This window comes from Cucumis melo, chromosome 10 (assembly GCF_025177605.1).
Source record: "Cucumis melo cultivar AY chromosome 10, USDA_Cmelo_AY_1.0, whole genome shotgun sequence".
Classification (NCBI taxonomy): Eukaryota; Viridiplantae; Streptophyta; class Magnoliopsida; order Cucurbitales; family Cucurbitaceae; genus Cucumis; species Cucumis melo.
In genome coordinates this window covers 12,853,516-12,879,771 of record NC_066866.1, presented here as the reverse complement: position 1 = coordinate 12,879,771, position 26,256 = coordinate 12,853,516, and the positions used below count along the sequence as shown (strand labels likewise).

Here is a 26,256-nt window from a genome sequence, read left to right as displayed (position 1 = left end):
GTTGTTCGTGAACTACGTATAATTATGTGTTGGTTATCTATTGCTTTAGGTTCCTATTTTCTCGTTTGTCCTCCACAAATTGAAATCTTAAATTTTGGTGTGTTAATCGATTTATATCTTCTGGAAAGAGTACAATTATTGCTAATACATAGTATTAATACACGTGAAACACTTCTTTAAATGTAGAAGTTAACCTAGTGTAAGTTTTATTACTGGCTGATTTTCAATTTTCTTCTATTCTAGTTTAACAAAAAAAAAAAAAAAAAAAAATAAAATAAAAAAAAGAAGAAGAAAACAACCATGGGAGATTTACAAACGGATATTTTTAAATATAAGAAAACGAATTAAAGTATATATTTACAAAAACATAGCAAAATTTTAAATCTATTAATGATAGGTGCTTGGACATTGATATAAGTCTATCGATATTTATCATTTATAGAATTAAAATTTTACTACATTTTTTTAAATATTTTCAACAATTTTGTTATTTACAATCATTTTTTTTTAAAAGAAACATACATGTATTTAAATTGTAACACCGAGTGTGTACTAAAAAATATTTGAAACACCCGGGTTAAAACTATTATAAACACGCGAATATAATATAATTTTTCTCAATTTTTAAAACAGTAGGTTCTTTATAATCTAAGAAAATAACTATAAGGATAAATATCAAACCTTGTGCTTTAAAAGAAGTTCGTGCATGTCAATTGAAACATTTAACTAATCAATTTGGATCTTTCCTATTTCATCACGTAAACATTAATATTTTATCGGGGAGAGGAATATGTTTAATGTACATTTCTAGATTTTTCTAACATTTTATGATGGATTATATCTTTCTTTGAACAAATTAAAAGCTTTTGCCATATACCTCAACTAGTTACAACAGTTTATACTTCTATGCTATTAGGTTAAAATGTCAAATGTTTAAATTTTAACATTATACACTAAAAGAAAAGAGAAGAAAGTAAGAAAGAAAGAAAAGTCAATTCTACTCTCAAACCTTGCTATAACCATTCATGAATGTTTATCATGAAACCCTACTAATTTATATGTAAGATTTTTCCTACCTAGCCCAACATTGAAATTATTTTGGTATGATCTGAACATTAGAAACTAATATTTTTACTATATTATAAATAATTAAGAAGAAGAAAAACAAACAAAGTATATCAACACAAAAGAAAAGTGTTATCTTTTAGTTCATTTTGAAAGATTTTATTTCCTTTTTTGAGTTGGTTTACATCACATAAAAGTTATTGGACTCGTTCGTGATATCACTCTCTCTTAAAAAATAAATAAATAAATAAAATAGTGGCACCCTTTCATAACAAAAGATTTAGCGGCCATAAACAGAGAAAGAAAAAGTTAGTAGAAACTTTTGAAAAAGTGTCTACAAATGGCCTTCAAGTAATAAATAGAATTAAAAGTAATTAACTAAAGCCGTGTTTGGAATATAATAACCGGTTTAAATTGTTTTTTAAACCAAAATAATTTTTCTATAATTACCTTAAAAAATAACCGTGTAAAATATGTTATTTGTATAGTTTTAGTTTTTATTTTAGGTGACAAAAACTTATTTCTTAACAATTAGTTTCGAATAATCTATCATTTGTATGGTAATCTAAAATAATTAAAGAAGATATTTAAGTACACTTTAAATTACTAAATTTTTCAGACACACATATTGATATTGTTTTTAAAAAAATACGCAAATTATTCTAAACAAATTGTAACCCACTTAATATAAAACCCTAATATTGATTAGGTTTAGTCATAAAAGCAAGAATAAACAAAAATAATATAGAAAAAGTAGCTCAATATAAGAATATAGATGATAATAAATAAGTTGTCCTTGATTCTACAACAATGAGAGAATCTTTTTTGCTTTGTGGGGGCAATATTAGATAATATAAGTTTAATTTTACTTTGTTGTTTGCTTCCAAAGCTATATTGAGAGGGGGACTCATCAAGGTTGTTTTCAATCTCTTCTGTTCCATATAGAGACATTCAAGTTATTATAAACATAGACCTTTTTGGACCAAAGTGAGAACTATTTAAGGAGGGTCGTCCTTCAATTTGTTGCTTTACCCCAGCAATGACTTGACTTCCCTCACTCCCATGCAACCCTAATTACTGGCTCTATTTTTGTTTTGGTTTAACTCTGTCTGCATGTTTCCCTATCCATTGCCAACATAACATTTTGATCTTTCTCTTTCTCTTCTTTTGGAAAATTTGTGGAAACTTTAATTTAATTTGGAAACGAAGATGGTGATAAGTGAAGGAATGGAATTCCTAAAGCGAAAGCTTATGAACGCCCGTGCGAGTGAAATTCAATTTATGAAACCAATAAATTCAAAGAAAAATAATAAACATGCTTTTCATGGAAAAAGTGAAAATAAACTGACCTTTGTAGAACCAATTCAATTCTTCTTCCAAGCTTGGCACCACAAAATCTTCCTCGTTATTCTCCAAGTAAAGAATCACAGAGAGTTGTGGGCTTCTGTAATTTTGGTGAGGGAAGAAGCTTTTGAGAGAATTTTCTTTTGTTGGGATACAGAGAGATCGTAAGATTGTTTTTCGCTGTTAAAAAAAAACTTTCTTTTTATTTTCTTTTAAAACAAATCTCAACAATGGAGGGGGAAGTTATCAAATAACTTCCCCATCCTTCCCGGGAGTTATTCTATTCTATTTAAATATATTAATATATATATATATATATATATATATATATATTAATTAAATTAAATAAAATCAATATAAATTTAATTAATATATATTATATCTCATATAACATAAAATTAATATAAATTTAATTACAAATATATTATATCTCATATAATATAAACTTTATATTATATCATATATAATATAACCAATGATTTAGATCTCTCATATAATCTATAGTTCTAATATGAATCGAAATCAATTTTAACCTATAGTTTATTTATGAATTTCATTCATATTATTATTATTATTTGAATCATATTCAAATATTAACTTCTCTCATAAAAAACTTTACATTATAATGTATCAAATAAATTATATTAATTGTATCATATACAATTTATTCCCTTTAATCAATTTGAACAATTCAAATTAAACCAAAATAAATTTGATTCTCATTTATCCTTATTGAGCTAACAAGGGGACCTTATGGACCTACAGATTGAAGCTCTAATGAAATGAGATTAATTAATTAAACTCTTTAATTAAATTTAATCTCTATTCATTAACTATTAGTCATTCCACTAAAGACTAATAGTTGCACTCTTCTAACTGTAGATATATTTTTGTGTCCATTAGATATAACCAATCAACAGTGCAATGACCCTTCACAAATTGCTCGTAAGTACAGCTAGGCCAAAAATTACCGTTTTGCCCCTGTAGTTACATCTAACTCCTTAAGTACCATTGATTCCTCTAATGAACAATAATTATAGTCCTACTATAACTGAACTCCTCTCAGGCCAAGAGAGGGTGTGGCGCCACATTGTTCAAGCCCTGAAATCAACCCTTAAGAGAGCAAATTCTCTACTTACTCCATCTATAGAGAAGGAGTGAATTCCTTCTTGTGTAGCTGCGTTCCCAGCTCCCCATTCAGACGAATCCCCAAAATGGTAGGCATATTGAGTCGGCTACATAGGCCACTCTCACCCATACAAATCAAAGGATCGCCTACATAGGCAGGAGTTCACAACTCACTCAAGATTCAGGTCAAGTCACCTATAGTCATCCTGGTGAAATGTAGTCTCAACCAGTAACGGTGTTAATAAGAGAGACTATTCATTTCATGGTCCGGTCTTATACAAACTCTTTGTATAGAATACCCCCGCTCTAATGTCTCGACATAAATGATTAGGATCAAATCATTTGTAGCACTTTAGAACAATTGTAACAACTACAAAGCAGACCGTATTCGTAGTGTCACCAGGATAAGGTATCCAGCCTTATCCATTTACTACAGACCATTTAGGTTATCACTTAAACATGATCCACTTGTATGTCTCTACATACATGTTTAGGTTACAGAAGATAACCTTGGATGTTAGTTTATTGGTTTTGTGAGTTAATGCAACTAAATATCAAATAAAATAAAACACTTTATTTTATTAGATAAATAAAAAGTTTGTATTATATATACAATTACAAACTACAAGACCACGAGATTTAGGGCATCAACCCCAACAATCTCCCACTTGTCCTAGAGCTAGTGGGGTGTACAAAATAAAAAATAAAATACTATAATAGTACACAAAACAAGAAACTAGGGCATACAATATGCACCCAGTAAATCTCCCACTTGCCCTAGGTTAAATGTGGCATGTCACGTAGACCCAGACTCTCTAGGTGACCCTCAAACACCTTAGCCGTGAGGGGCTTTGTAAACGGATCAGCAACATTGTGTGTCGAAGCTATCTGTGTGACGATCACGTCCCCTCGATGCACTATCTCTCGAATCAAGTGATACTTGCGCTCAATATGCTTTCCACGCTTGTGGCTTCTGGGCTCCCTAGAATTAGCCACAGCCCCACTATTATCACAGTAAAGAGTAATTGGCTTTGACATGTTTGGAACTACTTCCAAATCAATCAAGAAATTTCTAAGCCAAACAGCCTCTTTGGCAGCTTCACAAGCTGCAACGTACTCTGCCTCCATAGTGGAGTCAGCAATACATCCTTGCTTGATACTTCTCCAAACTACAGCTCCTCCGTTAAGAGTGAACACTGAACCTGAAGTAGATTTCCTAGAATCTCTATCAGTCTGAAAGTCAGAGTCTGTGTATCCTGTAAGAATCAAATCCTTAGAACCATACACAAGCGTGTAGTCCCTCGTTCTCCTAAGATACTTGAGGATAGTTTTAACGGCAGTCCAATGAGCTAATCCTGGATTAGATTGATATCTACTGACTATCCCCACCGCATAACAAATGTCAGGTCTAGTACATAACATCGCATACATCAAGCTGCCAACAGCTGATGCATAGGGGATATGTCTCATTTCCTCAACGTCTTGAGGTGTCTTAGGATACTGTTCCTTAGACAAAGTAACTCCATGCCTGAAAGGTAGTAAGCCTCTCTTGGAGTTTTGCATTGAATATTTAACAACTATTTTGTCAATATACGATGCTTGAGACAAAGCTAGCATTTTGTTCTTACGATCTCTAAAGATCTGAATACCCAGAACAAATTGTGCCTCTCCCAAATCTTTCATTTGAAATTGGGTTGCTAGCCATTGTTTGATGTCAGTTAGTAAACCTATATCATTCCCAATGAGTAGGATATCATCTACGTACAAAACTAAGAAAGCTACTGATTTGTTGATGATTCTTTTGTAGACACAAGGTTCATCAACGATTTGATCAAATCCATAAGATTTTATTGCGGTATCAAATCTTATGTTCCAAGATCGAGAAGCTTGTTTTAATCCATAAATAGAACGATTAAGCTTGCAAATCTTTTGCTCTTGACCTGGAATTATGAATCCTTCTGGTTGTTGCATATAGATGGTCTCCTCAAGATTGCCATTCAAAAAGGCAGTCTTTACATCCATTTGCCAAATCTCATAGTCAAAATATGCAGCAATGGACAAAAGTATTCGAATAGACTTTAACATGGCAACAGGTGAGAAAGTCTCCTCATAGTCAACTCCCTCAACTTGGGTATAACCCTTTGCCACTAGTCTAGCTTTAAAAGTTTGTACCTTACCATCTGCACCTCTTTTTCTCTTGTAGATCCATTTACAACCTATAGGTTTTACCCCATCAGGTTGATCTACAAGATCCCAGACCGAATTGAAGTACATAGACTCCAATTCAAGATTCATAGCTTTGATCCATTCATCTTTATCCACATCCTCCATTGCCTTCTTAAAAGTCAATGGATCCTCAATGTCGCCATCAGATATGACAGTTAAGGTTTCAGTTAAACTCATATAACGAATAGGTAAGTTTGTAACCCTCCCACTTCGTCGAGGTTCCCTCAACGATTGAGGTTGATGTGTCCTAGTAGATGAACCGACATGAACAACTCTTGTTAATGCACTAGGCTCTTCAACAACTCTTGTTGAAGGTTCAGTAGTTTCTTTGGAAAGTTCATTTAATACTATCTTACTACGCGGTTTGTGCTCCCTTATGTGGTCCTCTTCTAAAAATGTAGCATTTGTCGATACAAACACTTTATTATCTTTAGGATCATAGAAGTAACCACCTCTAGTTCCTTTGGGGTAGCCTACAAATAAACATAATTTTGAACGAGGTTCCAATTTCTTAGGGTTATTCTCAAGCACGTGTGCTGGACAACCCCAAATTCTGAAATGACGTAAACTACCTTTACGACCATTCCATAATTTTAAAGGTGTTTCAGAAACACTTTTAGATGGAACACAATTCAAAATATAGACTGCAGTTTGCACTGCATAACCCCAAAACGAATTAGGTAAGTGAGTGTAACTCATCATAGACCGAACCATGTCCAACAAGGTTCGATTTCTCCTTTCTGATACACCATTCTGTTGAGGTGTACCAGGTGCTGAGAGTTGAGATACAATTCCACATTCCATCAAATAGTTTTGGAATTTCAAATCCATATACTCTCCACCTCGATCCGATCGAAATGTTTTAATAGTTTTACTTAATGCGTTTTCAACTTCAGCCTTGTATTCCTTGAACTTTTCAAGGGCTTCAGACTTATGTTGCATTAAATAAACATACCCATATCTTGAACAATCATCAGTAAAAGTGATGAAATATTCAAATCCTCCTCTTGCTTTAACATTCATAGGACCACATAGATCTGAATGTACAAGTTCTAGAGGTTCTTTGGCCCTATGACCTTTTCCAGTAAAAGGTCTTTTGGTCATCTTACCTTCAAGGCATGACTCACATACAGGTAAAGAATTTTCTTCTAACTCACTTAGAAGTCCATTCTTTACTAATCTCTCAATCCTATTGAGATTTATATACCCTAATCTTAGGTGCCAAAGATGAGCATTTTCTTTTGGAGAAATTTTAAGTCTTTTATTTTGAGTTATTGCAGTTTTGAACATTTCAGTATTAAGAAGAGCTTTAGATGTTAATGATCTTAACACATAAAGATTATTTTCTAACTTTGCAGAACAAATCTCAACACCATTTTTGTAAATAAACACTTTATTTACATTAAAAGTTAACGAGTAAGATTGTTCTAGTAAGCACTTTACAGAAATCAAATTCCTTTTTAAATCAGGAACAACATATACATTTTCTAATAAAAGAAAAGATTTCTGTAAACAAAGTCGAAGCCCTCCCACTGCAATTGCTGAGACGACATGCCCAGTTCCAACTCGCATCGTCATCTCTCCAGTCTCCAACTGCCGCCAGGAACTAATTCCCTGAAATGAAGAACAAACATGATTAGTGGCACCTGAATCTATTATCCAGGCTGAATCATCATTTTCCACTAAACAAGTCTCTAGCACTAGTAAATCATATTTACCTTGGTTAGCCTTCTTCTTTTCTGCCAAGTACTTGGGACAGTTTCTCTTCCAATGTCCCTCTTGGTTGCAATGGAAACATATTCCCTTTGCAGCTTTGGCTTTCTTGGTCGTTTTAGCAGCAGCGAGGTTAGCTTTATTTCCTTGGCCACCCTTCTTCTTCTTCTTCCACTTCTTATTGCCAGATGAAGAAGGCATAGACTTAGTTCCTGAGGTCGAACCCCTATGGAACTTTCTTGTGGAAGTAGCAACATTTGCCTCTCCCTTCTGTCCCTTGATTTTCATCAGAGACTCAAAAGTCTGTAGCTCGTTGAGAAGGGTGGTAAGGGTATAAGCAATCTTATTCATAACAGCATTGCTTCTAAATTGCAGGAAACTCTCTGGCAGAGATTCCAAAATAAAGCTAACCTGACTGGCTTCATCGATGACAGCCCCATTCATTTCTGCCACGTTGAAATGAACCATCATATTGAGAACATGTTCTCGCACTGAGGCTCCCTCATTCATACGGGCATTATAAATGTATTTCAGAGCATCATGCTTGATCTGATAAGAGGCCTGACCAAACATCTCCTGCAAGGAGTCCATAATCTCACGAGCAGTGAGCATTGATTCATGTTTCTTGGCCAATACTTCAGATAAGCTTGCCAAGATGTATGCTCGGGCTTTTTCATTTGCCTTGGCCCAACGCTCATATGGTTCTCGAACAGTTCGAGTTGCATTAGCAGCTGGGACTTGAGGACACTCCTCAACTAGGACAAATCTAAGGTCATCGATGATTAGCACAGTGTTGATAGTATTTTTCCAAGATGCATAATTATTGCCATTAAGTTTATCAGCAGCCAGCATATTCAAAGTAGCACTCGTCATTATCAAATTACTGAAAACATACAATTTATTTATATTAGTTATACTAGCATTTTCCATATAAAACCAATCAATTTAGCAAAATTTTAATGTATCCTAAGTGATATCTATTTTGCAATGATGCTTCAGTGAGGTAGGATAAAAATCTCCGTAGGGTGATTAATTATCCCTTCACTAAATTGAGACAATCTCAACTAAATATTACATTAGAATAACTCTTATTCCTATAATAGTTAGTCATCATTGTTTAGTCAAGAAATGATTAACTTACTTAAAAATTTCTTGTAAGTGTAACCTTTCATTTTAGATTCTAGAGTTCCGCCCCAATAAGTAATCCGTAGGGAAAAAACCGATTGGAGCAAAAACTAAAGAAATCTTATCCATTTCTGGAGTTTGAGTAAAATCTAATGCAAACACCTTCCGTAGGGGAACACAAGCAAAGGTGCCTCAAGGCCAAGCATGAGAATTTACTTAAAACTAATGAAAGAGACCGCGGGATGTGTTGACACACATCCCTCTCCCACTTACTATAAACACTATCTCCATTCACCTTGTTATTGACTTACACAAACACCATCCGTAGGGGGACACAAGCAAAGGTGCCTCGAGGCCGAGCATAAGTCTCACGGTGTGAATGTTTAAGGAGAAACATGAAAAGAAAAATGAAGTATCATATACCTCATTTCCTCCCACTTAGTGTTTTACTTAAAAAAAAAAAAAACAACTTAGAAAATACGGCTAATTATTTATCTAAGTCCATTGTTAAATTGGCCCAATATAACTCTTATATTGGATAGTTTAACAATATATGATTATTGTTCATCAAACACTTTGATAAATATAATCATGTATTGTATGCTTATAAAATGTTTGACTAATTCACCTTCCAGGTCAGTTCCCAGGTAGGGGTGTTCCGTTACCGTCAGCTTAAGTACCCCAGCCTAGACAGAACCTTCCTTAGACAAAGGTCCCTTATAGACAAATATTTTATAAATTTAATCTTTTATTGATATCATTTTAATCCTAATAAAACGAGAAAAGATTAACCCTATTTCTAATCTCATTAGAAATATTATTCATTAAGGTCTAGGTGAATTAATTTTAAACTATTTAAAACTAATTGTGACCTTATGTTAGCATGCAACTCTTTATTATAGATTTTAATTCTAAATTCATAAACTTATAACACTTATAAGGAAAGAAAATAATTAAAATCTATAAACATGCAATTCTAATGTCATTTAATATATATATTCTCTAAGTAATGACATGCTCAATGCATTTTCATTTTCATCACACAATACAACAATTATATTAATGCAATGAAAATAAAAACATCCATCAATCAAACTATATAATACAACATGTTAAATTATAGGATGATGCATGGATATATTAATTATACATGCTATCATATAATATAACAATTATATTAAATATGATGCATGAGCATGCTTAGAAAATCATGCAACTAAAATACAACACTTATATTTAAGTATGATGCATGATAATTATAATCCTAAGGTGGGATTTTAAACTATATGACATACATTATGTATATAATTAGTTTAATAAAACATCACATGCAATAAAAAATTAAAAGCAAAATAGACCGAATTTGGCACTTCTAAAAAAATAATCAAATTAATATAATCAAATTATATTAATTTAATTAATTAAAACCAAAAAAAATGAAAAACTGCACAATCTGGAACTCGAAGCCTCGACCTCTTGCAACAGAAATGGACAACCAGCCACTGCACCAGGAAGCAATCCTCGATGTTTGAAAGACGCGCGTAAAGGATATATTTGTTTTGTTGTTTTTTTTTTTTAATAACAAAATCTGCTGCAACTCTGTACAGATTTGAATCTGTACGAACTGGAAAAAAACTCCGTAATGCCTCCGAAAATCGTTCATCAACCCAGCAACACTTGCCTCGAACGACATGGACTTACAGACTCGATTACAGAATTAAAATGGCCAAAACAACAGCCCCTTACATCAATCAAATTAATGAAAAATAAAAAAAAACTGTAATCTAAGGTGCCAAAATCGAAAACATCTAGTTTGCAAACCCACATACAACAATGCAGAGAAAAAATACCCACCTTTTCTTTGAATTTTGTTTCAAAAAAAAATTGAAAAAACAATTGCACGATTTGGCTCTTATACCAATTGAAGGAATGGAATTCCTAAAGCGAAAGCTTATGAACGCCCGTGCGAGTGAAATTCAATTTATGAAACCAATAAATTCAAAGAAAAATAATAAACATGCTTTTCATGGAAAAAGTGAAAATAAACTGACCTTTGTAGAACCAATTCAATTCTTCTTCCAAGCTTGGCACCACAAAATCTTCCTCGTTATTCTCCAAGTAAAGAATCACAGAGAGTTGTGGGCTTCTGTAATTTTGGTGAGGGAAGAAGCTTTTGAGAGAATTTTCTTTTGTTGGGATACAAAGAGATCGTAAGATTGTTTTTCACTGTTAAAAAAAAAACTTTCTTTTTATTTTCTTTTAAAACAAATCTCAACAATGGAGGGGGAAGTTATCAAATAACTTCCCCATCCTTCCCACGTAGAATAACTCCCAAGGGAGTTATTCTATTCTATTTAAATATATTAATATATATATATATATATATATATTAATTAAATTAAATAAAATCAATATAAATTTAATTAATATATATTATATCTCATATAACATAAAATTAATATAAATTTAATTACAAATATATTATATCTCATATAATATAAACTTTATATTATATCATATATAATATAACCAATGATTTAGATCTCTCATATAATCTATAGTTCTAATATGAATCGAATTCAATTTTAACCTATAGTTTATTTATGAATTTCATTCATATTATTATTATTATTTGAATCATATTCAAATATTAACTTCTCTCATAAAAAACTTTACATTATAATGTATCAAATAAATTATATTAATTGTATCATATACAATTTATTCCCTTTAATCAATTTGAACAATTCAAATTAAACCAAAATAAATTTGATTCTCATTTATCCTTATTGAGCTAACAAGGGGACCTTATGGACCTACAGATTGAAGCTCTAATGAAATGAGATTAATTAATTAAACTCTTTAATTAAATTTAATCTCTATTCATTAACTATTAGTCATTCCACTAAAGACTAATAGTTGCACTCTTCTAACTGTAGATATATTTTTGTGTCCATTAGATATAACCAATCAACAGTGCAATGACCCTTCACAAATTGCTCGTAAGTACAGCTAGGCCAAAAATTACCGTTTTGCCCCTGTAGTTACATCTAACTCCTTAAGTACCATTGATTCCTCTAATGAACAATAATTATAGTCCTACTATAACTGAACTCCTCTCAGGCCAAGAGAGGGTGTGGCGCCACATTGTTCAAGCCCTGAAATCAACCCTTAAGAGAGCAAATTCTCTACTTACTCCATCTATAGAGAAGGAGTGAATTCCTTCTTGTGTAGCTGCGTTCCCAGCTCCCCATTCAGACGAATCCCCAAAATGGTAGGCATATTGAGTCGGCTACATAGGCCACTCTCACCCATACAAATCAAAGGATCGCCTACATAGGCAGGAGTTCACAACTCACTCAAGATTCAGGTCAAGTCACCTATAGTCATCCTGGTGAAATGTAGTCTCAACCAGTAACGGTGTTAATAAGAGAGACTATTCATTTCATGGTCCGGTCTTATACAAACTCTTTGTATAGAATACCCCCGCTCTAATGTCTCGACATAAATGATTAGGATCAAATCATTTGTAGCACTTTAGAACAATTGTAACAACTACAAAGCAGACCGTATTCGTAGTGTCACCAGGATAAGGTATCCAGCCTTATCCATTTACTACAGACCATTTAGGTTATCACTTAAACATGATCCACTTGTATGTCTCTACATACATGTTTAGGTTACAGAAGATAACCTTGGATGTTAGTTTATTGGTTTTGTGAGTTAATGCAACTAAATATCAAATAAAATAAAACACTTTATTTTATTAGATAAATAAAAAGTTTGTATTATATATACAATTACAAACTACAAGACCACGAGATTTAGGGCATCAACCCCAACAATAAGAACCTCGTTTTTTTTTTCTTTGGATTGTACGGTTATTTTGGTAATTAGGCAATGGAAGGGTGATTGGGAGGTTGTTTGATAATATTTTGTAGCTTAAAAATATGTAGATGATGGGAGTTGAGAATATAAAATAATTTGAATAAACATGTTACTTATCACTTAAATAATTTGCCATGCACTTAATTGAATGAAAATTCTAAAAATGAAATGGCGCTTAGTTCTTCAATTTTATGATTGTCTCATCGTACAACAACGGCAAGAAAAAAGACCAAACATTCAACATCTGAAACAAGAATGTGTATTACTAAGTTGAAGTATATGTTTTATCTCTGATATTTTTTTGCTTTCTTAATTGAAAAAATATATAGAAAGAAAATAAATAGAAGGCAAAACAAACAACGATAACGCATGATTAACGAGTCATACTCGTCAAAACGCAAATTTAGGCCCTACATTTTATTTATCATATTTATTTATTTACCTAAGTAAGCTTTTCAAATGGTAGGCTTTAAAAGCCAACTTTAAAAAGCTTATGAGCACATTTAGAATGGTTAAAATCATTCAAATAAATTTACTAATTGCTTTACACAGGCGTTTTATTAAATTGAATGTCATATTATCTAAATGAATGTTTGACGTAAAATGATTGATTCTAGACCCGATTAATTGATTTTATCGTTGAATATTTTTTTTATCTATTGATAATAGATCAATATTTACTAAATGGTTTATCAGTAAGTTATCATTGGTATACTCTGACAAACTTTACTATATTTACAATTCTTAAAAAATGTTGTTATATATGTTAATACCTTGAATCTAATTATCTATTCACAATTATCCATATATTTTAACTATTTATAAATATATTTAGAGTGATTATACTATTTATTATTTTCAATTTCTTATCTCCTAAATAAATAATTGGGACATTTTCAAATATAGAAAAATAAATTAAAATAATTTACAAGCTATAACAAAATTTTGGATTCTATTAATGATAAAAACTAATATACTTTTATCACTGTCTATCAATATCACTAATAAAAGCATATGATCAGTGTATATCAATGTCCATTATTGATAGAATTTGAAATTTTCCTATATGTTGTAAATATTTTGTCAAATTTACTATTTTTGACAATTTTCCTAAATAATTTACTATTGAATAAAAAATTCTAACACCAAAAAGCAAATAATTTTCTTCAATTTTACGATCATATAGTATGTTTACGATAAATATATAAAGAGTTACTATCATAACATAATTTTTGTAATAATTATTTACCAAGGTTATTTTCCTTTTCCATAGTAAACCAATACAACAACTGCGAGGATGAGATATCAAATAATTGTCCTCCTCAAAATGAAAAAGTAACTAGAAGAATTTGAAAAATAGATAAAAAAAAAAATAACAACGATAATGCATGACTAATGAATCATTGTCGTCGAGTAAACATGCTTTAATATATACTATAAACATATATACAAGTATAATATAAAATAATCTGTCAAATGGTAGGCTTTAAAATCTAATTTTAGAAAAGAGAAAGGGTTGAAAACGGTAAATTTGACAAAACATTTAGAAAATATTGTAAAATTTCAAATTCTATCAATTATACACAATGATAAACACTGATATGTTTCGATTATTGGCATTGTTAAACAACAATAAAAGTTTAGTTGCGTCTATTATCAATAGAATAAAATTTTTACTATGTTTTTGTAAAATATTTTAGTTTATTTTGCTATATTTAAAAATATTGTTTTTTATAATAGTTTTATATAGACTAAAATTACTAAGAAATATTTTATTGCTCAAGTTAAATAAATTTGATATTTGATTTACATACACATTTTCAAAAAGTGAATGTGCATTTATTAAAAGGAGCAAACGATTAATTGTGAACTTGAAAAAACTGATTTGCATTTAGATCAGGTATCAAGTACATTCTCACATGTTTAATTTAAAATATAAATGATTTTTCAATTAAGAAGGAAGGTGGGAGAGAGAAAATAGAGTAAGACCGTTTATCGATTATGTTATTTTAACAAAATTTTATTATAAAAAAAAAAAAGTCTTTTTAAAAATATAAAAAAAGACAAAGTATTTATACTATATAGAACAATTCCAAAAATAAAAAAAGTTTAGAGACCTAATGTGTAAAATACCAAAAATTTCCCGTCAACAATGCCCGTAATATTTTTGGTAACATGATTTCGTACGCGATCGTTTAGATTTGACTAATTTGTTAGACGATCGTTTAATTAATTGGGTTATACGATCGTTTAGATTTGGCTGCACGATCGTTTAGATTTGGCTGCACGATCGTTTACATTTGGCTACACGATCGTTTACATTTGGCTACACGATCGTTTACATTTTGGGTTCCGAATCTAGACAATTTTTTTTCTTCAAAATTTGGTAGTTTAGATTTGGGTACATGATCGTTTAGATTTGGCTATACGATCGTTTAGATTTAGGGTTCCAAATCTAAACGATTTTTTTTTTCAAAATTTGGTATAACGATTTTTTTTTTTTCAAAATTTGGCATAAACGATTCTTTTAAATATTCTTTATACACGATCTTTTTAGTTTTGGTTATCCTAATGTAAATGTCTAACAAGCTTTTTTAACAACATTCTTATGCACCATCATATTTGGTTACCTAATTTAAATGTAAAAGAAGAAAAGAGAGAGAGAAACAAGAAAGACGATAGAAAGAAATAAATTTGATTACCCAAATCTAAAAACAAAAAAAATGAAGAAATCGCAGCTAAAATAGAGTATATAGTAGAGAGAAAGACGATTTAATCAGACAAAAAGATATAAGGGCAAACTTGAAATATTTAAAAAATGGCTAACTTTACGAGCTTTGTTACCCGACCCATAAATATTTTAATAGTTTGTTATACTTAAGAAAAATTTTCAATAAAAATTCATTCAATTTAAAGATTTTGAAATTTATTGTTTTGATATACAATAATGTAACTGAAACTTTACAAAATCTTGTATGAAAGAATAATTGTTAAAAACAATGTTTAGAACAAAAAAGTTATTTGATCAAATACAATGACATTTGCTAGTTTCATTAGATTTTCGAAACTTAATTAAAATGTGTTATACTATTTATAATTTTATATAGAAAAGGAAAATAACAAATTAATTAAAACAAGAGATATATTTTCCTAACAAAGTTCTTGGAAATTGAAAACTAGAGAAAGACAATCCTATGTTCTAAAAGTAAACAAATTTTTTGTATAACATAATTTAGAAAATACACCAAGATATCTTCTCAAGCAACTGCTTATTAAGGTCTTCGTTGGTCATACCTATATACCATTTTAATTTGAAAAGATATATTCAAGAAAGATTATTTTTGTCTCTCTTCCAAACATCAAATAATTTTCTTTTTAGCTAAAGTGACCTTAGGTATACCAAGAATAAAGGGATAACTTAAATCAACTTGTTCCGAACTCTTGTGACCCACAGTTATGTAAGAAAATAGATGAGATACTTGATAGCATGGTAAACCAACTACCTAAAGTTTAATATATAAATTTCTTAATATCCAAATATTTTATAATTAATTAGGTTGTCGGATATGATAATTTCACGTACGCATATAATTTTGACACTAACTATACATATGGATTTTGTTTAATTTAAAATTTAAAGGAGGGTCCATGATGTGTATAACTGATTTAGATGCTTTCTATGATTAAGGGATCGGTCCAATTCCAGAGTGTATTATAGTTTTGTTTCATTTATAGCTAACAATTTTAGAAATGGCAATAGCGAAAGACAAAAGTTTTCAACTTTACAGCACATTAGAAATCCAGTACGGAATAAAACCAAAGATTCCACAAAAATATTATATAATTAAATAGAAGATTCCTAAAAAATCAGCATCCAACATTTAATATTATTATTGATTTGTCAATGTCTTGGACCTTAATCTTTTATGCGCACTAAATTCAATAAACAAACTTGCCTACCTTACTGTGGTCCTTTTCCCTTCTTCAAAATTCATTCTTCTTGAAAACTTCAACTACTTTGATAAAAAAGACTTGTAAATTTTATTTTTAAAAGTGATTGTTATATGAGTTTGCGTTTAAGTGGGTTGGGATTTTTTCACTACATATCAGCTACAAAATTACTAGGTGTTTTTTCAAAAAAAAAAAAAAAATGAAAAAAATAGTGAGATAATTAAATCTTCAGTTAATACTAAAGTTAATAACTTTAGTAATAGCTAGAGGGACAACATAAGGGAATAACACAAGAAACTTTGGTAACCCAATTCGGCAAATATTGTCTACGTCTGGAGAGCTGCACACAGCCTTGATGAGTAATCTTTATTAATATTCATTTAAGTCAATATACATCAATACAACACAAGTTGCTCTATTCAATTATATGATTTAATAGCATGTGTCTTGACATCAGACTCCAAGCTCCTCCTAAATTACTTTTCTTCACGATGTCTGGCTTCAGGCTCCCCCTGAACACATGAATGAATATCTTCGACGACCTCTTTAAATCCCTCTAAAAATCTCAGTGATCACACATACCACTGTCTCGTCTATTACATTACTCATCGATTATTTGAACATAGATCAACATGTTGATCTTATAGACATAAGATCATGATACCTTTCGATTCCGATAGTTTCTGCAGACTATACTCACAGGGAAACTTTTGACGCGAACGATCTTCTTCAACTTTTGTTTTTCTTTTTTTCTTTTCGCCCACGAAAATCATCACGTGAAAACCTATTTATACACGTATATATTATATGTATAAATCTTCTTTTCTTTTAATGATCATTAACAAGATTCCTAAAATAAAGGAAAATCTTTTATCCTTTGAATATCTCATCTTTTAATTAATTCATTAATCAAAGATATATCATCTTTTAATTAATTCATTAATCAAGGATATTTAGTGAAAGATATTCCCATAAAAATCTTTTAGACAAAATCTTCAACAAAAAATATAACATATCGGTAAAATATTTACACAGGATAAAAAACCCACATACCTACAATGGAAAATACCACAAATGTCCTAATCAACTTGTGATTAATCTGCCACATGCACACGCAAGTAATCTTCTTCTGAACGATCGTGTACTACAACCATGATAGAAGATCGTGTAGTTATTGTTTAACGGATGAGGCAAAATGCTTCAAATTTAACGATCGTGTTGACCATCACAAATGATCACGTTGATTATGGAAAACAATCTATTGGTCATGGTAAACGATAGTTAAAACTTCAAATCTAATGATCGTGTTGGTCATTCTAAGCAATGGTGTTGACTATGGTAAACAATTGTTTAGATTATATCAATACCATCGTGTACATCTTTTCAAACGATGGAAAAAAAGTTCCAAATTTAAACAATTGTGTTGATCATGGTAAATGATAATGTTGAAAATGGTAAATGGTCGTTTAAATCATGTCAAAATGATATTTAAACTATCTTGGCATTCTTAAATACGTGAAAGATGAAGTAGCTTTAAAGAATGTTTCAACAAATAGTAAATATGAAATAAAATATTTATACAGAAGAATAAAACATTTAATAATATACGAAAGAAAATCTGGAAGATAAGATAAATAAAATGCAAATAATAATAAGAAGAAAGAAAAGTGACGAATCGTCTGCAATATTCAATGGTAAATCTTTAAATTAAGAAAATATATTACTGAGATTTCATGTGGTTTTGTTTTTTATGTTACACGGACCGTAAATATTTTTTTGTTTTGTTACATTTATGTAAATTAGCCTAATTACTAAATCTTACATTCATCCATTGATACGGTGATACCACCTAGTGATATATATATGTTTTTTTCTTATTAGGTTAGTGGCAAAACTTCTTGTAGTGCATTTGTGGGAAAACTTGTTAAATTTAGTTTTTGACTAAGAATAGTTTATCAACTTTGGTTATTGGTTTTTTTTTTTTCTTTTAGTATAGGAAAAAGCCATTACCAACTTTGTTTATGGAAGTTTGGTTTTACAGATTTCGTCGTCCAAAAACAGACAAAATATTTAACTAAAACAATTTATAAGAACTAGTTTTACTGGTAAGGCCAGGTCAAATACATAAATCACGATAAATTATTTTTCAAGTAAATCATTTCCAGCTCTGAGTAAATTATGGGAGGAGATTGTAATTGTTTTATAACAAATGATATAAAATTGCTAGAAAAGTAAATTGGATTCATCTCAATAATTCAAAGAACCTAACTTGGGTAAGCTAGATTCATTTTATATGAATTTTCATAACTAAATCAATCTACTGCCTACACCTAATCAACCTAATTAGATAAGCATGTCAATTCCATGCATCTAGCTACCTATTCTAATGGCTCAATTCTAAGTTGATTAGGGCATACTCATCTAGTTTGGTTAGTAAACTAATATAACTCATTGTTTCATGCAATCATTATGCAACTCGCAAACATATCACGCGTAAATTGAAAGCAACATCATATATGGTCCACATGTCATGCCTCGCCCCAAGGTCATTTCATGCATCCATGTGGAAGTGTGGCCGCCTAGACACTTAACGCATATCGCCTCTTCGCAAGATGTTAAACATCTAGTTCACGGAATAAACACAACAATCATTCTAAACGCAAAATGAGAATTTATTTTTGGATAATAAATACTCATTGAAATTTAATAGGATTACATGTTAGATAATTACAAAAAGAATTTTCAAAAAATAAAAATATACAAGTTTCAAAATAAGATTTTGCTCTTCTTGCATAACTCTACATGTTATGCAAGTTGACTATGATTACTAATAAGATGATAAGTTTATGGCACAACAAGTGATCAAGATGGAAAGTCAAATGCTGGATCTCCTTTGCTATTTAGGGGAGGAGAGGAATAAAACAAAACATTTGAAGATTAGACAAAAGAGTCTAGTGAGTGCGGTTATTCACCAAAACATTTAATATATAATTTCTCCCCTTATAATGCATCGTAAAGTTCATTTCGCAATACTACACGATATAAATAAATATTTGTTTCCTTAGAAATGTGAGTTCAAATCAGAAGATCATTTCACTACGTTAGGCGATTTCCACATTTAAATCTCATTGACAAGTACTTATAAATCTCATTGAAACTATTTTCTTGCAAAACATTTCATCATAAATCATATTGCATAACGCGTTTTATATGTATCATAACATAAAATCATATTGCATAACAATTTACACATCTTTTATACCCTCCTTAGCTTATATGTCAACACACTCTTATCATCTAGTTGCGGCTGTTGTGGAGTAATCTCAATGCATACAGCAAATTTCCATCAATTCCATTATGCAAAACACTTCTTCCAATTCAAGATTAGATAGAAAGCAAAGGGCATCTTATACAAGATCACACAGCAAGTATAAGACATCTCATACCAATTCATACAACAAGTATGAGGTATCCTATTCCAGATCACACAAAAAAAAAATTTGACACCCTATCCCAAATCACGGAACAAGAATATGACATTTCATTGCAAATGATACTAAAATAATTTCACAACAACCATTCTAAATTCATTTTCAAATTGGATTCATTTGTAATTTAATTTTATTTTAAGAAATTGAGGAACATAATAAAAATCATTGAATTAAAGAATTTAAAAGAGATATATAAAAGGATTCATAATGAAAATTCATTTACTTCACAAAGATTTTAAAGAAAACCACTCACAATTGGTAACCTTCTCGCCTGAGCTCTAAGCCAAAATGCTTGCAAATTCTTTGTGTATTATGAAGTCGTGGCGGCTTCCAAAATCTTTGCGAATTTTTACAACTTTATTAAGTGAACACAAGGTGAAAAATAAGTTTTAAGCTCACTGAACTTCACTTATTTACAATCTTTTTTTGTGAGGTTTTTCATGCTAGAATGATTACTTCTGCGAAGTGATGAGGATCATTCAATGTCAAAATATCACGTGACTTATGCCACCTCCTTATCCTAAACGAAGTGGACGACATGGTTAAATATGAATGTCGACCTTGATATGTAAGGATGACATCAATTACCTCGTGGTGAAGGAAGCTTATATTGCCTTCAATCTCAACATGTAGGTCTTAGTGCATAGTTAAAATGCCTTACACAGTTTGCATCGAAATACTTCCAGTCACCAATTCCCATTGCATGCAGTTTAAATGTAGCCTATTCTTGTCGCATGCGGTCTTAAAGCATAGTTTTAGAACGTGATCATGGTCTCACAACTACTACCTCTTTATTGGAATTTTGTCCTTGAAATTTAGTATGCTTATACAAAGAGTTGAGGATACTTAATCTTCATTAGTTCTTCGTTTTCCCAAATGGCTTCCTCAACGCCATGACTATTTCACAAAACCTTGACCATGGAGATAACCTTTGTTCTCAACACTTGCTCCTTTCTGTCTATCACACACAAAGACCTTTCCTCATAAGTCAAGTCTTCTTCTATTTCTATGGACTGCTTTTGAAATATAAGCAAGGAATCTAAAACATACTTTTGCAACATGGAAATAGGAAAGATATTATTAATTCTAAACAACTTCATGGGCAATCTTAATTTATAAGGCACTGGTCTCATGCATGTTAGAATTTCATAAGGTCCTATCTATCTTGAACTTAGTTTTCCTTTTCTCTCAAATCTAATTACACCTTTTTAAGGTGACAAGTAAAGAAAAACCTTGTCTTCAACTTCAAATTCCAATGCCTTAAAATGATGATTTGCATAACTCTTTTGCCTATCATGGGTAGTCTTTGAATTTTCTCTAATCGCTTTGGTGCTTTCTGTTGTCACCCTCGACTATGTCTAGTCCATAAAAGTTTCTTTCGCCCGCTTCTTCCTAACAAACTGACATCCTACAAAGCCTCCCAGACAATGCCTTATAAGGAGCTAATCTAATGATAGAGTGAGAACTATTATTGTAGACAAATTCAATCAATGGTAAGCCTTCGTTCTGTTGGGTCTAAAATAACCCAACTATTTCATGTCTAATTTCTTTACCATAACATGCATATATTAATTTTCTTCATATTTTTATGCAAATTATGAAACTAGGCTCCATCTAATACAAGAACTGTAACGACTCAACTTCTCAAACTAAGCTAAGGTCATTACTTTAATACACTTCATCTAAACATAAAAGTTCATAAAAACTGTTTAAAATCAAGTAAACATCCAAAAATTAAAAAAAAAAAAACTCTATCTTTGAGCCTTATGTCAAACAAATTTAAAAGTTCACAACATTGTTTATGAAATCATAAAAAACAAATAGATGTCCTAAACATGAAGCTCATTTTCAATCCTTAAAACTAAAAATAGTAAAAACATTAAGCGAAAGCATTTGAAGGAAAAACGTACCCATATGGCGATCACGAGTCCTTCTTAACCCTTGTCGGTCTACCTCTCACATTACCTTTGCCTGAAAAAGTTAAACATAAAAGGGTGAGTATAAAATATACCCAGTAAGGGACCCACTACTAGTTCCATCATGGGTAATAACTGTTAGCTTTCTATTAGGGGGTACCATTCAACATAACAATCTTAGGATCCCGTAAGATACATGTATCGGTCTTGTGATCCCGTAGAATACACGTATCAATCTTATGATCCCATAGGATACACGTATTGGTCCTTTGATCTCGTAGGATACACGTATAGGTATAGTGATCCCGTAGGATGCACATATCAGTCTAGTGATCCTATAGAATGCACGTATTAGTCTAGTGATCCCGTAGCATATACATATTAGTCTAGTGATCCCGTAGGATACACATATCAGTTTAGTGATTTCGTAGGATGCATGTATCAGTCTAGTGATTCCGAAGGATGCACAACATGTAGTGATCCCATAGGAGACCATGCCTGCAAGGTACACTACCCCATAGATAAAGCTAATAGTTACCCCTCAGTCCATGAGAGTCACATCAAAACACATTCAATACTAGCAAATCATTCTCTACACATAACAAGTCAAAACAAGACACGTTAAAACATATTACATCAGTACAACTAGTCAATAAATTTAAACTATGCATAATAATCAACCATCTCAGTTTAGTCAATAGTGTAGAACATCAATACTCTCTGATTACACATGACAGTCAATCTATCTCAGTCAATATATATCAACTACCATCTCAGTTAATACATTCCAACTTCAGTATGAGTCCAGTTATAGAAATCCCTTACCTCGAACGTAGCTAAAATTCCTTGTTTTAACAAAATCCAAATGAACCAACCTAAAGATAATCAAACAAAAAATTAAATACTTCCATAGGCGAAACCCACATTTAGATCACTCTAATGCGATGTCCACAAACTTAATCAAGTAGTAGGGAGTCGAATTCTAGCAAAACTTGTTGTTTAATCCATGAGGTCAAACTCCAACACCTTCAAGGATCTCATGATAACAAAAAATTAATTAATCAAACAGTAGCATTTAAAATAGCCATGAAAACAACTACAAGCTCAAAACTTACATCCTTACCATAGAGCGACTCAATAAAACTTCACTCGCGGCTCGGCTTGGAAGAAATCGGCTTACGTGGCTCGGGTAATAAGGAAATCGGCTTGGACGGCTTAGCAAGGGGCAAACGGTGCATGCAGCGTAGGACTGAAGTTGGAAGCTTGAGCTTGTTTCTGGTGCGAACAAGGACAAAAATATAAAAGCGTAATGATAGGAAACGACTGCACATGGATAGAGGCTTCTTCGAAGGTGAGAAGAACGACACCCTCATGTGACAACGTGCGACGAAGAAGGGGCAGATGGTAACAGTGAACCTGAATGCGAATGGGTCTTCATGGACAGGGACAGAGATGGAGGCAGAGACAAGATGCAAGACGGAGCTTCACAGATGGAGACAAAGGGAGACTGGACGTGATGGCTTGGTTTGGGAAATGCGACGATGGGCAAATTTTTGAACGAAAGACAAGAGAAAGGAGGGTAGTGGCGCTAGAGAAGAGAAACGACGGAGAAGAAGATGGGGTAAGGGTTTTGCACACAAAATGAGGGTTTATAAAGAAATAATTATTATTAAAAAATAATAGTAATAATAATAATAATGATAAAAAAAATAATTATTATTATATTTATTATATTATTGTTATCATTATTTATTTTATTATTTTTCTTTTTTTCCCTTTTAATAAAAACTCCCTATTTTCTTAAAAAAAAAATCCAACAATAATAACATCCAAAAATTTAAAACTTAGCCAAATACAATTTAGGTTAGAGAAATACCTTAAAATTTTGGGGCGTTATAAGAACAATGCAACAAAAACTAGTTAAAATGAGGTCAAACGAAGAAGAACGGGAAAATGAAGTTCAAGTACAAAATGGTAATTAAAAGATTCAAATTTTTGCATGCTTAAACAACCTCAAGGTTGCAAGTTCGAACCTTAATTGCACATGAATTTCTTTTGCATTTTTGACCCCCACCACGCACGTTTGAATCGACCCATTCGTAAAAAAAATTTCTTTTGATAACTGAATGGAAAAATCATAATATCTTCGAACTCTACACTGACATGCATCACTTTTTCGCTTGCACGTGCCACTCCGATATCGTTGCTTCAAAACTCAACTCATAGGGAATTGACTTTCCTTCTATATTTCTGATGGCAATTTTGTAATATTTTTGCAAAAATCCAAAAATTTTAATTGTTCCAGCCCATTTTCCCTCTGCGCGTGTCCTTTAGGTCATGACTGTAACGACCCAAGTTTCCGGACTAAGTTGAGATCATCACTTACTGCTAGAGTCACAATACAACGCACAAACTCATAAAAAAATCTGTTTATGATTCATTAAAAACGTTTAGAATATCGCAAAATCAGTTTTGAGCCCTATTTTAAATCATGTTCCTCAAAGTTCCAAAATGTAGTTCACAAAATCATCAAAACAAAACAACCAATCATATATTCTAACCATGACTCCATTAAGTTTTCAAAAGAAATAGAAATTTACAAATACGTCAACGGAAGCATAAAGAAACTAGACGCGTCCATATGGCCTTCACGCATCCTTTTTGCCCCTCGTCGGTTTGCCCCTCGCCATACCCTTACCTGAAAAGTTAAAGAGAAAAAGGGATGAGTATAAAATATACCCAGTAAGGGACCCACTACTGGGTCCATTAGGGTAATAACAGTTAGCTTCCTATTAAGGGGGGATACCCTACATAAACAGTTTAGTGGTTTCGTAGAACACATATATTAATCAGTCTAGTGACCCCGTCGGATGTACATATCAGTCTAGTGATCCTGTCGAATGCACATATCAGTCTAGTGATCCCGAAGGATGCACATATCAGTCTCGTGATCCCGAATGATGCACATATCAGTCTCGTGATCCCGAAGGATGCATATATCAGTCGAGTGATCCCGAAGGATACACATATTAGTCTCATGATCCCGAAGGATGCACATATCAGTCTAGTGATGCTGAAGGACACTGTGCCTGTAAGGTAGGCTACCCCATAGATAAAGCTAATCGTTACCCCTCAGTCCATACTAAACCGTCTACAACAGTCACATCACAATAACGTTCAAGTTAACGGTTCAGTTATAACCTTAGCCAGTCAGACAGTTTAGGTTTAATCAACAGTCTCCTCAGTCGCTATAAGTATATCTAATTCACACGCCATCGTGACATTTTCTTAAATCCAGTCAACTAGTCAAATCATCACTTTGTAAATTCACCTGACGATACTTCGTCTCAGTTCAAACCCTAGCACAGCTACAGGTAATCTATGTTATGCATAACGTCCATATTATGCATAACAGTCATATTCAGTCTACAGCATAGTTTAACAGAGTATACACAATCTACACAAGAGGTTTCCGATTAGTCCCTCCACGACATAACTCCATGACCAGTATCTTGACAACAGACTTCAACTTTACATAACATTAAGATTTTCATAATCCATCGACATTACTATTTCAGTTAACAGCATAGCCCCTCAACATAACCACAATACACAGAACATCAAGGCATAAGTGCCCATCAGCAGAACAACTCATTAACGTAAGTAAGTACATAGGCTACAACTAACGATCACATCATCTTTAATCAGTCAAGAGTGCATATAAGTGATGTTTTCTAGGTAAACATGCATCAATCAATTCAGTACAGTTGTTATCGTATAATTCCCATGTAGGTTACTACATTCCCAGTTTCGGTCTGAGGTCCAGTAGTAAGAAATCCCTTACCTGAGTTGTAGCTAAAATCCTTGTTCAATTCGACATCCAAACGAATCCACCAAAACACAAACATAAGGGCTTAACAATGACATCACCAAAACCCACATTACAAAACATTCCAAAGAAACATCTACCGGCTTACCCAAATAGATGAGAGTTGGCTCCAACTACTCTTGTCGTAACACCCCAGAACCCGAGCGTCACCTCGCTAACACCTTTAGGGGATCAACAGTTAACTCAACCAATAAGTTGAACATTTTAATCCGATATTTAAACTCGCATTGACTATTGAAAACGTTAGGAATTCCTTACATTGTCCTTACCAAGACTCACCGAGACTTGGCACGAATGGACACGGCTTAACTGGCTCGACTCGACTTGGCTTGGTTCAGCTCGCGGCTCGGCTCGGCTCGTGGCTTGGGTTGGTTCAGCCGCGGCTCGGTTCGACTCGATCGGCTCGGCTTGCTTGACTCGGCTCGACTTGATCGTTTGTAGTCGACGCACACACGAACGACTATTTTTCTGCTTCACGCGACGACGACCGAAAGAAGAACGCACAGCGGCGAAAGTGAGC

At 32.2% G+C, this 26,256-nt stretch overlaps 1 long non-coding RNA gene across 1 annotated transcript; it reads right to left on the bottom strand.

Annotated features, from left to right (window-relative positions):
• Positions 1-18,824: 18,824 nt before the first annotated feature.
• On the bottom strand, positions 18,825-23,449 carry LOC127151257 (uncharacterized). The gene is made up of 3 exons (XR_007824063.1): positions 22,971-23,449; positions 21,842-22,883; positions 18,825-19,063 (listed from the first exon to the last, which is right to left on the bottom strand). It is a non-coding gene; the product is annotated as an uncharacterized LOC127151257 (long non-coding RNA).
• Positions 23,450-26,256: the final 2,807 nt, after the last annotated feature.